This window comes from Asparagus officinalis, chromosome 5 (genome assembly GCF_001876935.1).
Source record: "Asparagus officinalis chromosome 5, Aspof.V1, whole genome shotgun sequence".
In the NCBI taxonomy this organism is placed as follows: domain Eukaryota; kingdom Viridiplantae; phylum Streptophyta; class Magnoliopsida; order Asparagales; family Asparagaceae; genus Asparagus; species Asparagus officinalis.
In genome coordinates this window covers 24,198,702-24,213,621 of record NC_033798.1, presented here as the reverse complement: position 1 = coordinate 24,213,621, position 14,920 = coordinate 24,198,702, and positions in this window count along the sequence as shown.

Here is a 14,920-nt window from a genome sequence, read left to right as displayed (position 1 = left end):
GTTAACCCGTACTGACCCGTTTATTACCCATATATGACTCGTTTAGTTTGCAACGGGTCATTCTCATTCCCAAATTCATGTGACTTAGAGCCTGTTTGGATTTGTAAGGGGTGAAGTGAAGTTAAGGGAAACTAGGTGAGAGAATAGAAGGGAAGGGAAGGGAGTTCCCTTCCCCTTGGTTACACCCCAATTTGGGGGTAACAAATTTTATACTATTAGGGGGTGAACCAAGGGGAACTAGGGTGAATAACTTCACCTCCTAAATGTTCCCAAACAAGATGAATGGAGGTGAATGGTTCCCCTTAACTTCCCTTCACCCTTATTCCCCTCAATCCAAACAAGCCCTTAATCTTCTTCAAGAGAGGTCGAGGGTAAAGCAGGCATCGGCGAGTGGCGGCTAAGAGAGGCAGCGACCAATGGTGAGTGGTGGCGGTGAGATACGACCTTCGACGAAGAGAGGCGAGCTCCGGCGACGAGATGCAGCGATGAGAGTCGATGACGAGAGGCAGCAACGTGTAACTAGTAGCGAGTCCTCTTCCCCCATCTTCGCGTCTAAAAGACCCTAGTAGAAAAAGATTGATTGCAGATTACCCCTTTATCTATCCTCACGCTTTTAACTATTTTAATTTAATACGACCTATCAACCTCTAAATTTGCATTTGGAGAAGGATAAATTGCAGATAACCCCTCCCTTATTAGATGAAGGGGTGCTAAGTGCAAATAAATGGGTTAAAAGATTGTAAGTGCTATTGAAGATACGAATGAGTGAGATTATCCGCAATTTTTACCCCAAAAAAAAGGACTACCTAAAAAATTCACCTCAACCAATCATTTCATTTGGCATATATATCATAATAACATCTCCAAAGCCCCCACATTCCCTCCCAAAAATCAAGCCCTGCTCTTCTGAAGCAACGGATAAAACCCATCCCTACCCGGCCCACTACAACAGCCCGAACCCAATAACGACGACCTCTCCGACCCAACACCCGCAAACAGCTCGACGAACCGATCAAGCCCAAGCCCCTTAAACCTCTCCTCGTCCCCCTCGAGCGCCCTCACCACCCACGTGAAGAAAACGGCATCGCACGTGAGCTCGGCAACCCGCGCGGGCGGCTGAAACCTAGCTCCTCCTCCGCCATCTCCAGCAGCGAAGCGAACACGGGGAAGTTCATGAACCTCGCCGGGACAAACGAACCGACGACACGGTGCCGGCCCACGTAGACCGCCACCGTGCCGGACCGAAACGGACGGCCGGAGGTCGACCGCCACCGCTTCAAATTAGGTGGATGATCTGGGTGGTGCCGATTTTCTTGGAATTTTTCGGCATTTTTATTTTTATTTTTTATTAAAAAAGGAGAGAAAACAGGAGAGCGGCCGGATGGGTTTTCGAGAGGAAATTTTTTTGAGGGGGTGGGGTTTTATATGTGGGGAGAAGGGGAGGAGTTTTTGTAATGACGGGAATGCCCTTGGGGGAGATTCGGTTGGATTTTGGATGCGCTGCTTTTTGCAAGTACATCCCCATAGTTAAGGAAATTGCTAATAATTGGTATTTTTCGTGTTTATTTGCTTATTAAAGAAGAGTATCCTCAGTAGATCATTGAGAGCGAGTAGTTTGTTTTAATTTGAAATCCAATACTCTGTTTCAGTCTGGATTTTTTTAAATAATAATTTCTATTAGAAATTCATTTAATTTAGAAGAAAAACAAATTTCTGTATGCACAAATACGTAAAAAACAATAGGAAAGAATCGTGCCTCTATCAAGTCCTAAATATACTTTGATTCACTAAAAGATACATTGACAAAGATGGTGAAATTTATCAATTTAATATATTTATAAATCCTTAGCTTTATGATCCCTTTCCATAACAAAAAAAAAAAGTAAATGTTTGGTTGCTCGCTGTAGGAAGACTTTGCTAAATAAAATTGCCAAACGTTGCGGCTGATAATGAAGGATCCGTTTGGATACACTAGCGTTTTACTTGTTTCCATGATGTTTTTGCCAAAAAAAAAAAACACCATGCGTTTGGAAACTATAGTATTTTTTGAGGTACGTCATCCTCAAACCAAAAACACAACACTTATTTCGAAACACGTTTTAGGTGTTTTAAGTTTGATGTTTTGGTTTTAAGTTTGAAGAGTTGTTAATATAATATCTAATATAATATATTAAATGTAATTATTATATAGTTATTATCGACATGCTTATTATCTTATATTACATTATAGTTAATCTAATAAATTATAAGTATTTATTAAATAATATAAAAATATAATAATTAAGATATCTTATATAATAATATAATAACATATTAAAAATACTAGTATTTAATATATTGATAATATAATAATAAATAATAATAAAATATAAATAAATTAATAGAAAATAATAAAATTATTGATAATAAATAATAATATAATAATGGNAGTAAATGTAATATAATATATAAAATATTAATATATTATATAATAAATAAAATAATTTATTGCTAACAAATGTTAGTAAACATAATATATTCATAATATAATAATATTTATTTATATCATAAATTATTAATATATTATTAAATTACTATTAATAAACTCTAACATATTAAAGACCATAATATATTACATAATATTAAATTATTTATTATATATTAATTTATTAATAACATACTAGTAATAACATTATATTAACATTATTAATAATATTATATAATATTAATAATAGTATAATATTATATTAATAGTAAAATAATATTATTTTAAAAATATTATATAAAATATAAAAATAACAAATTTCTATACCAAAATAATTAAATATATTATTATTTAAATATAATATGTAATAATCATAATATAATATGTAATAATCATAATATAATATAACACATTAGACTACAATATAGTGTTATCATACATTATATAATATTATATATATTATGTTATACTTAATATTTATAATACTATAATAATGTAAACTAAATATTATAACTTTTTGTTTATAATATATTTTATTATAATTAATATATACTATATTAATAATATGTTTCCTACTTATGTTGTTATGGATCAAACTAGTGTTGGCCAAAAACACTCAACATGGTGTTTTGAAAACTATTTAAGGGAAAAACACAACGCCATGATGTTTTTTTACAAAAACACAACAAGAAAAATACGAAGTTATTCACAATGTTACTTGAAAGTTAGGGCTCCTTTGTCATCAATGTTGTTATGGATCAACATTGATGCATGGAAATTCCAAATAGCTAGATTGAGTTCTCAAGGTTAGACTCATTGTTGAGCGCTCCTTTGTCATCCAAGATTATCAATGTTGATCTTTGCTTGCTTGAGATGGGCTGTACGTATAATATATAGAGGAATCATCAAATTGATGCTGGCAAGCTGTCCACCAATGTCCATTTGATGCCTATGTAAAACTCTTGATGATAAAGGTCAAAATGGTAGGTATGTAGGTTAGAGCATAGGGCTCATACATTGAAGGAGGGCGGTGTCAAGCCTAGCAGAGAATGAGTTTCCCCTTTACCTGAGGTAGGTTAACGTGCTTATAGGTATTCGCCTAGTCAATTAGGTGGTACACATTTCACCATCATATCAACCGAGGTAGTTATAGTAGACAAGTAAATTCATGTGTCAATACCTCATTAGTGAAGGAAAATTCCTCCGATGTGTGTTAAGATTAGAGCAGTCATGGAAGTTGGCAATAAGAGAGATTGGCTATCGACTGATATCCCCTAATATTATATGTTGAGGATATGATACAATTCAAATAAATCATCTCCAATCAAACAAACCAGCATAAGATTGGACCGAGTTAGAAAAGGTAAGATTTTCGAATTGAGATGAGCTCCATCATCATGGTCTCTGCTGCCTATCCGGGCTTGTTGGTCAGACCTAAGAATCATGGCCTTGGTCGAGTAGGATAAGTGCAGATGTCCCCATACTTTAGCGAGTCAAATTGACTACACTTTGACTAAGTCACCTGCTGATGTGACGTGCTCTAGCCAGTTCAAATACAAAATCTGGATTTTATGCATAAAATAAAGCAAGTTTACAAACATAGTATCGAGTTACCTCCTTTTAATTAAATATTATATTACATGATGATTAATATAATATATTTAAAATATCTAAAATATATTATATTATAATCAATACAACATATAATAAGTTTAGAAGAATACTATATAATATATTATAATAGATCATATTTATAAGTAATATAATATATTAAAAATATGTTTAACGATACTAATTATTTAATCAATTCATATTTACCTAATATTTATTATTTATTTATTTTTATATTTAATTACATATATAATATGATTAGCATATCATATCATATCATATCATATCATACTCCCTTTAAAAGAGGGAGTTGTGGAAAAACTTTCCATGGACTATATTACCATTATTCTTTTTCAATATTATATTATAATCCTAAGTAAACTAAATTAATTATCATATTGCTAATTAGTTATATTATATGCAACTTCAAGTTTGTATAACTTGGTCCCTAAAACTTTTGACGTTACTGTGAAAACCTACATCATATTAATTATTAGTTGTGTATAATAATGTATTAATAGACAATTGCAAGTTAATAAATTATTTATGAAAAAAGTAGAAAACATAGAATTGTCCTAAAAATATATATCATGACACTTATATAGAAGCATTATAAATAGTATTCTTACATTTAGGTAATAGGATAGAAGGTATAAAACTGTAATTTTAGAAAACATTAGGATATTAAGTGTGACAAGATACAAGTGGTAGTATATAAGTGTAACTTTGGTAAGCTATAAAGTATTTAAGTTCAATTAAGCATATAATGATTTGAAATTGTTAACCACAAACAATAATATGCGATCCCATTGATAAATAATATTCATCATAAAATATGAGGTCAGAGGCTTAGAGCATATTTGTATAGTAGGGGAGATGTGAATTTTTTTTAAAGCATCATATTTTAAATAAGTCTCAAGGATTTTGGATTATATCCTAAACTTATATACTTTGCTTAGAAAACATTAGAAGAGGCATTCGAAGGACTACTATAAAGTGTCCGACATCAAATAAATATTGGACAACTAAAATCTATAGGATTGCAAAAATTGGGGATGTGTAAAAAATATCGGGACGTCATATGAGACAATATTCATAGATAACATAACATTATAATCTATAATCTAAACATATTAATGAATTTTAAACATAAGAATTTGCATAAAGATATATGCTTAAGATTTAGGAGAGCCGAGAGAAGAGATTTAGGAGACGTAAAAATGACTCCATTTTGTCGAGACCAATATTTTCCATAACGCTCGATATATCAGAAAAAACCCTAAATTAAAGAAAATAATATAAAACCATAAATATCATCACAATAAAGTCAGCTGATATAATGGTAATACCAGCCAATATTTAATGCATTGCTTCTAAGAGTAAATATTTAAAGATTATTTAGATATTAGTTCCTTGATTTTTAATCTTCAATAATTCTATATAATTCCCAGAAATTTTAAAATTTTCTCATAATTTTAGGGACTAATATTGAATTATTAAAGATTTGAGGGACAAATATGTAAATAATCCATATTTAAAAGTACGGTTAATTTTTTGAAAACCCTCTCAACTATAGGGATTGTCTCAAAAAACTCACTCATTTGATTTAACTTAACAAAACCCCGCAATTACTGGTGTGTTGTAGATAATCTCTCTCAACTTTTGTGCGATTTTAAAAAACATCCCTCAACTATAGCATGTTTCATAAAAACTCCTAATCTTTAATACTTTTCTCAACAAACCCCCTTAACATAGTTACTTCAATATGTGATTTGGATAAAATTGTTGGCCTTCTTGTTTTGATGATGTTTAACAAACAATTTACCACTAATGTTGTTTGTCTAGTATTTGTGTTTTTATATTTATTGTAGACAAACAACGTTGTTGGAGGATGGATGGAATAGAGCTTCAACGATCATATCCAAAGGAGGTTGGCGGAATGTCGGGTTGAAGCCTATACAATTCAAGTTAAAGATCAAGTTCAAGCTTCATCCGCAAATGTACCAAGTCAAGCTTAATTGAAGATCAAGATTGCTTGGGTAATTTAGTTTAGGAATTTATATTATGTGTGTTAGTACTTTAAGCTCAATCATATACACACATACACGTTTTGGTTTTTGTATATATATAGTTATATATATACATATATGTTTTGGTTTGATAGTTTTCAAATTTTACTATGAAACAATTGAATATAATTAGAAAACATATTTTTGTTTCATACTCATATGCATATATATGATTTCATCAATATCAATTTTAGTTAGTTAAATAAAATCATGTTTTAGTGCATTATATGTGTATTTTGATAAAATACTACATTCTTTGTTTATAGACTTCATAACAATAGTTTACATCTTTCTTCAAGTCTATAAAATCATTTTGTAAAGTTTTAAAAGTTGGTTTAGCCAAAATGTCAAAATTCACATGTTTACATTTTCGTGTTTTGGATTATCTTGCAAAATAATGATATTTTTCATTTGGGAAGTCCTTTTTCGAAACCAGTCGTTGTAGCATGTTTATTATCATGTATACAATCATTCCCCAAAGTTTTACATTTTTTGGAATTTATTTGATATTTTTAAACAGTGTTTTAAAATCAGATAAAAAGTTTTCAGAACCTGGAATTCATGTATCAGATTTCGGTCGACCGAACCGGTCGACGATGGTCGCAGATGTTTTTCCTTCGTGTTTTTTGCTCGGATGTCGACGACGGAGATTTTCGTCGACCGATCATTAGAGCGTTAGACTTCAACGGCTATTTCTGAGCTGGTTTTTTCTGGGGGCCTATTGGTCTTTGTTTTTGGTTTTTTGACTGAGTTTTTGTGTGGGTATAAATACCCCTTTGCTGTTTTCTTTCAACTAACAAGAGAATGTTTTAAATAGTTTAACAAGGGTTTAAACTTGTTTAGTGTTTGTTTAAGTTTGGTTTAAGAAGCTTTTAAGCAAATGAGGGTTTGAGTTTGTGAATTCAATTTCACAAGAGCAAGTGGAGATCATCCTTGGTGTTTGAGCATTCATTCTTCTCCCTCTCTCTTGTCATCTATAGAGAAGTTTCCTTAAACTCAATTCTAGCATTTTATAAGTTTGTTCTTAATTTCATAAGCTAGATTTCATATTGAGTTTATATTGTTTTATCTCTTTGTTCACACACAACCTATTGAGCTTATTGTATTTACATTCATAGTATAATTTGGGGTTGTGGGTTTGTGACTAAGAGTTGTGCTTAATTGAGTTCTCACCTTGTTAGAGAGAACAATCATTTGTCATATTGTGCCTAATTGTGAGGATTCACTTGTAATACACTTGTACACCGAGAGAAGTGTGTGGTGAGAGACGGGGTCGAATCCAAGAGGAGTGGCGTCGGTTGACGTGCCTAGGGAGAGGTTGTAACCGAGCACTTGAGGAGGAGGACACGGGCTAGGACCAACACTTCGTAGAAAACCCGGTTGTGTTAGTGGATTTCTCCCCGGGAGTGGGGAGCGGAGACGTAGGACGGAAGGTCCGAACTCCGTGATCACTTGATTGTGTTTGAGTGTGCTTTGGTGTTCACTTTTATTTATGTTCATATCTTATATCACCATTGTGCATTGCTCATTACTATATCATCCACTATCTTGTTTAGATTATCTACCCTTGTGTTGTTTATATATCCTTGCACATACATTGCCTATATCTCTTTGTTAGGATATATCTTGTTGTTCATATTGCTTATCCTAGCTCATATACATTGTTGTATTTTATACTTGCTAGGATAACTTATTAATTAGTTTTAATTGGTATTTAATCAGATTAGATTAGCATAAGACCCTAATCACCCCCCCTCTAGGGTCTAACAATTGGTATCAGAGCTTGGTGCTCTTTGATTTAAGGTCTAATCGCCTTGAGTTAAAGATCCAAGTTAGCTTATTGTGCTAATCTATTTTTGAGCTTTATTTGTATCTTGCTTGCATACATTTTCTTATTATGGACATACATTGTGCATCTTGTTTAGGCTATGATCCTGTTATTGCTCCTAAAATAAATAATCTCCCCTATGACCAATGGTGTTCTAGATTTAACATATTTGTTAGATCTAAACAATTCGATTTATGGGAAGTTATTGAAGATGCTTATATTATACCCACTTCGGAAAAATCCAAGTGGAGTAGCAATGATAAAAGAATGTTTAATATGAACAAGCTTTTGTTAGAATATTTGCTTAATGCCTTTGACTCATCCTTTTCTAACAAATTTGTTCATTTTGATAGTGCTTACAATTTATGGAAATTCATAGAAGCACATCAAGGCAACTTGGAGGAAATCCAACGTAGTTTGGAGGATTATTCTTCAAGTGAGTGTGGAGCATCATCATGCACACGGCCACTAGGCGATAGCCCTAGTGTGGTAAGCGATTCGGAATCCGATAGTGATATATCCATCAATGAACTCGCTTGTGCATATGATAGATTAATGCATGCCTATACTAAGTTGCATAATAATTTTATAAATTTGAAAAGCAAGCATGTTAGTTTGAAATCCGATCATGAGTTGCTAGGTTCCAAATTTGATATCATTGCAAAAGAAAATATTGTGCTTAAAGAAAACAATGACTTATTAAATTTGGAAAATGAAAAATTGACCTCATCCATTTCTAGCTTATCTCATGCTAAGAACAATGCCATATTAGAAGTAGAGAACATTAGAAATGAGTTTAATTCTTTATGTTCTACTTCTAATGCTAATGCATATGTGCCTAATGATGAGTTGAATAATATTAAAAATAGAATATCATCTTTAGATTCAACTCTTAAATCATGCATTGTCAATAATAACAAGCTTATGGACATGTGTGCTAAATCTCATGCTAAAACATCTAAACATCCTATTCATCATGCACACATGTATAGCAAAGTCTACAAATGCACAAATTGAGGCCACCTTGCTAGATTTTGTTATAATGCACAAAAACCCATCAAGATTAATCATGTTTGTGCATCCCATCAAGCTTCATCATCACACTCACATGTACACACACGTATAGATCATCATAAACATGCCCATATGTACAAATGTGAGTTTTGTGGTCGTTTTGGTCATTTGGCCAAATATTGTTTTGATTTGAAAAAGAAATCTAATTTGCCAAATGTTTCTAGTAGACCACATACTTTTAAATGTGATGTTTGTGGTAGATTTGGCCATTTGGCTAAGTTTTGTTATGATTTGAAAAAATGTTCAAACTTGCCAAATTCTTCAAGTAAACATTTAAAGAGAGTTTCACATTTGCAAAACAATTTTAAAAGACCATCCATGTTTGCAAATGTTTCTAATGTTTTCCGTGCACAACCATTCGGTTAACGCAAATTATTTCAACCTTTTCGTTGCACAAATTGCAATCGGAAGGGTCATTTGAATGAATATTGTTTTGACCGTGCTAGTGCACCATATGTGCCCAAGAAGGTTCATAACCCTAGGGCTTTGAGTTTGAATGATAGGGGTCATGTCCCTAACCAATCCGGCATCAAGAATGCTTGGGTGCCAAAATGATATTTTTTACCAAGAACTTTAGTACTCTTAGTTTTCTTTTTCTTGGTTTTGTAAATTGTTTTAAAATCTTTTTGTTATGAAAACAATTTTTCTTTTATCAAATCTTTTGTTTTCATAATTATTAGTCTTGATTTTGATGAGAGATTTGTGTTTATATAACCCTCCGGATTTATTGGGTGTTTATTCCCAAATCAAGTTTGCTGGATGCTAAAATGATTATATGGGTTGGAACAAGCTCAAGAGCTTGATATAATTGTTGCCTCTCTTAAAAATTGTGTTTTGATTTGTTGTTTTTGAATTCATTATAATTCACTTATATGATGATATTTATGGTTTGTGCTAATGGATCATCTATTCGTGCTTTATAATGTATTCTATGAGTGGTTTGATCAAATTGATCAAACATTGTTTTGAATATAAACTTTGATTTATGATTTCTTTTGGTTGAATTGTTTTCATTTGAAAACTTTTTGCATGATTCTCATGTTTTTTCTCTCTTTTGATTTCATAAATCTATTTTTTATACATGGTTTTTAGGCTTGTATTTTGAGACACCTATTTATCGTGACATATCATTATGTGTTCTCATTATCTCTTGAATGTGAGTGATTGTTAGCATATCTTTTATGATTGCTCACATATGTTTGCCATGATCTTCATTTCATACATTCATGAGGCATTTTGATAGGGGGAGCAATCCTTTTTATGTTTTATACTCACCTATGCTTATTGATAGGGGGAGCTTTCGCTCTCTTAATTCTTTTGTTCCCTTTTTGATGTTGTCAAAGGGGGAGAAATATTGTGAGTATACAATTCCTTGTTTATATGCATATATATTATACAATGTATGTTCATTTCCTTTCATGCATATATCCTTTTTGTAAATTGTTTGTCATCATCAAAAAGGGGGAGATTGTTGGCCTTCTTGTTTTGATGATGTTTAACAAACAATTTACCACTAATGTTGTTTGTCTAGTATTTGTGTTTTCGTATTTATTGTAGACAAACAACGTTGTTGGAGGATGGATGGAATAGAGCTTCAACGATCATATCCAAAGGAGGTTGGCGGAATGTCGGTGAAGCCTTGCTATTCAAAGTTCAAGATCCAAGTTCAAGCTTCATCCGCGAGATTACCAAGTAGAGCTTATTGAAGACCAATCAAGCTTGGGTAATTTAGTTTAGGATTTATATTATGTGTGTTATATACTCTAAGCTCAATTATCTATACACACACATTTATTATTGGTTTCTTCGTATATATATATATATAGTCATATATATATATATAAGTTTTGGTTTCTATGCATATATATAGTTATATATATACATACATATGTTTTGAGTTTTTATGGTTATATATATGAAATTCTATATTTCATAAAATGAAATCATGTTTTAGTGCATTATATGTGTATTTTGATAAAATACTACATTCTTTGTTTATAGACTTCATAACAATAGTTTACATCTTTCTTCAAGTCTATAAAATCATTTTGTAAAGTTTCAAAAGTTGGTTTAGCCAAAATGTCAAAATTCACATGTTTACACTTTCGTATTTTGGATTATCTTGCAAAATGATGATATTTTTCATTTGGGAAGTCCTTTTTCGAAACCAGTCGTTGTAGCATGTTTATTATCATGTATACAATCATTCCCCAAAGTTTTATATTTTTTGGAATTTATTTGATATTTTTAAACAACATTTTAAAATCAGCAAAACAGTTTTTGAATATGTCAGATTTCGGTCGACCGCACCGGTCGACCGAACCTGAGTTCATATGTTCACTGGGCGACAGAGAGTCTGTCGGTCGACCGGTCCGGTCGACCGAAAGCTCCATCGGTCGACCGCACCGGTCGACCGACGATTTTGTTTTTCAGACCTGCTCGCGGTCGACCGGATTTTTCGTCGGTCTCTCCTAACGGCTATTTCTGAGCTGATTTGTCTGGGGCTGTTTTGTCATTTTGTTTGGGGTTTTTGTTTAGATCTTGAGTGGGTATAAATACCCAATTGCTGATCTCTTTTCAAGTATCTAAGAAGTTTTTAAAATAAGTTTTAAACAAGGGTTTAAAGTGTGTTTAAGGGTTTGTTTTGTTTGTGAAGAAGTTTTCACAAGTGGAGGAGATCATCTTCTTGTTTGGGCTTCAATCTCCATCTCTCCATCTTGTTATTCAGAGAAGAATCTCTAAACTCATTTCTAGCTATTTATTATTTTGTTTATAATTTCTATATGCTAGATTTTAATTGAGTTTAGTTTTGATTTTGATTTCACTCATTGTTTACACACACCCACTTGAGCTTATTGTATTTGCATACATAGTATATTAGGGTTGTGAGAGTTGTAACATTGAGTGTGGGCTTTTATTGTGTTCTCATCCATATTAGAGAACAATTTATATTTGTTACATTGTGAGATTGTTAGGTTTTCGGTGAGCTAGAAACCGAGTGTGGTGTGAAAGTTTTCGGTGAACTAGAAAACCGATTGTGAGGAGTGACGTTGTTCGGTGAGCGTTGAAAACCGATACTGTGAGGTGTAAACGTTATTCGGGTGAACGTAGAAAACCCGGTTGATAGTGGATTTCTCCCCGGGAGTGGGGAGCGGAGACGTAGGACGGAAGGTCCGAACTCCGTGATCATATAGTGTGTTTGAGTGTGCTTTGGCGTTCATTTATATTCATGCTCATATCTTATATCGCCATTGTCATTTACTCTTAGTTCATATTATCCACTATCTTGTTTATCTTATTTATGTTTATATCACTCTTAGTTTCATATCCTTACATATAACTCATAGTATATCTCATTGCTAGGATATATCCCTTGTTCATATTGTTTATCCTAGCTCACATATCTTGTTGTATTTTATACTTGCTAGGATAACGTATTAATTAATTTTAATTGGCATTTAATCGGATTAGATTAGCATAAGACCCTAATCACCCCCCCTCTAGGGTCTAACAAAAATACCCTCTAGAAGAAAGCCATTTTAGTTAAAAAGAAACCTTCAACCGATGATAAAAGGACCACGATCAAATTACAATTTATTTTCCCTTTATATCTCCTATTTTTCTTTAATCTGACAAAAAAAAATGTAATTCTTTTATGGTTGGTGAACATTTGGTCTTTCCAAGTCAAGTACTTATCAAATATTAGACTCAATGATATTAGTTTTGAGGAGCTAAGAGAGAAAAGTTCACGTGGATTAAATCAAATGTTATTTGAGAGGGGGGGGGGGGGTGTTTGAATGCCCCCCATAGTTGAGGGGGGATTTTTAAAATTAATCTTTAAAGAAAACACAACTTAAGGCAACATGTGACATCGATTTTATAAGACTGGATTTTATATCACGTCTATCACTAGATGGACTGATTTGGGTTATTTGTCCTTAGATTTATCCTATACACTAACTCTAAAAATCTTTTGCTATAAGAATATCTACGAGAAATTTAATCTTTATTTGTGACGGGTATATGATCCTTCTAATTCTCCTTGTCCTTCATAATCTGTAACAAATTATTTGACAAAATAAATTAAGTTGTTCCATTTATATTACTCACCATGTTATAAGTTTATAAAGCACATAGCTTGGATATGAATGTTGTTGCAAATAGCAGATTCTTCTAACTTATTAACCAAAATACCTAGATATTGTTTGACATTGGATAGATCTGAATTATTTTTAAAATAAAATCCATAAGAGTGCATAATATGTATAAATCTTTCTCAGATTATATTTTATAAAAATTTGAAACTACAGAGTAATCATTTTGACAAATCAATTATTTAGTTTAAAAGATGTAGAAAGATTATATCTGATTTTGAAATTGATCACAGAATATAAAAGATTATATCTGATTTTGAAATTGATCACAGAATATATATTTTCTTTCTTGATTGAATTTATACATTTTGACTTAGAAAATTTTAGGAAAAAAACATTTGAACTACTATACTACTCGGTTTTCGGCTATAGACAACAAATGGAAATGGTTTCTTTATAACAAAATAAAATCCAATATGACTTGATAAAGCCTAACATTTTTCATTAAAAATAAGACCTTTTTTATATTGGTCCCTTACATCATTAATATTTTGAAATTAGATCTTCGATTCATTAAAATTTCTCTTAAATCATTAATATTTTAAGACTTTAAACTTTACTATTTCTCTAAAAGGCAAAACGTGGAAACCAACAATATTTTACACATGAAAATATCTAAATTTTTTTAATATATTATAGTAATCATAAACTTTTTTACAACCATTTTACAGTAAATAAATAAACCTAAAATAATCAATTAAGATATTTGGCCATGTGCAATGCGTGTGCATTCCACCTTGTGTGTTTGTGTGTGCGAGTACTTAATATATGAATGTTTTAAAGTTATCGTTTGTCCCAAATTGTCCCAATATGAGAGTTGGGTTAAGTTTTGAGTTGGGGGAATTTTTTTTCTACATGAGTAAGACAATTTTATTCAATGTGAGGTAATTATCCAACTAATGTTTCATTAAATCAATAACATCAAAAGCTATTGTCTTAGAGTAACTATCCTAATCAGTAACACCAAAAGCATTTTTACAAAATTTATATCCATATTAAACCTTTTTTGTTTTCTTAATACAAAAAGTGATAGTTATTGTGTTAAGACTATTCATATTCATATGTGAGTATAGTCCTACATTTGATACGATAAGAAATAGTGATTTGTTAAAATTGGAGTTATGACCAATAGCTAACAGCTTAATTAAATTTTTTGGTTAAAAATTGGTTCATAGCCTATATTTAACACTCATTAACTCTAGGTTTCACCCAATTTAATTCCAACTTTTTGGGTGCATGACAAAACCATTTACTCTCATATCACTTTTCTTTTTATTAATTATTATTATTTATCATTAGGCGCCTTGGAAGCACAACCATCTTGACACATGGTGGTTTCACAAATGTCGATAGGTGCCCTTTGTGAGAGCATATTTGGCAAGTGGTCAATGTGGCTTATACATACTTGGCAAATAGCTTATTTTGGCTTATAAGCCACTAAAAATAACCTGAGATATTCTCGCTTAGTTTTTGGTGGTTTATGAGCCATAATGTTTGACTAAGTAAAAGTTCAATATACTCATCACATTTCATAAAATTTCAAGTCCTATTTATTTTTCTCATGCCCCATTAATTGCTTTTTAGTCGCTTTGACAATAATGATGCCTTGTAAGTTACTCATTTGCTAAACACTCTACAATTAAAAATGAATTATAACCAAATTTACCAAACACTTTGGATTATAATTCACTTGCTTATAATTTTTTAGTGGATTATAAGA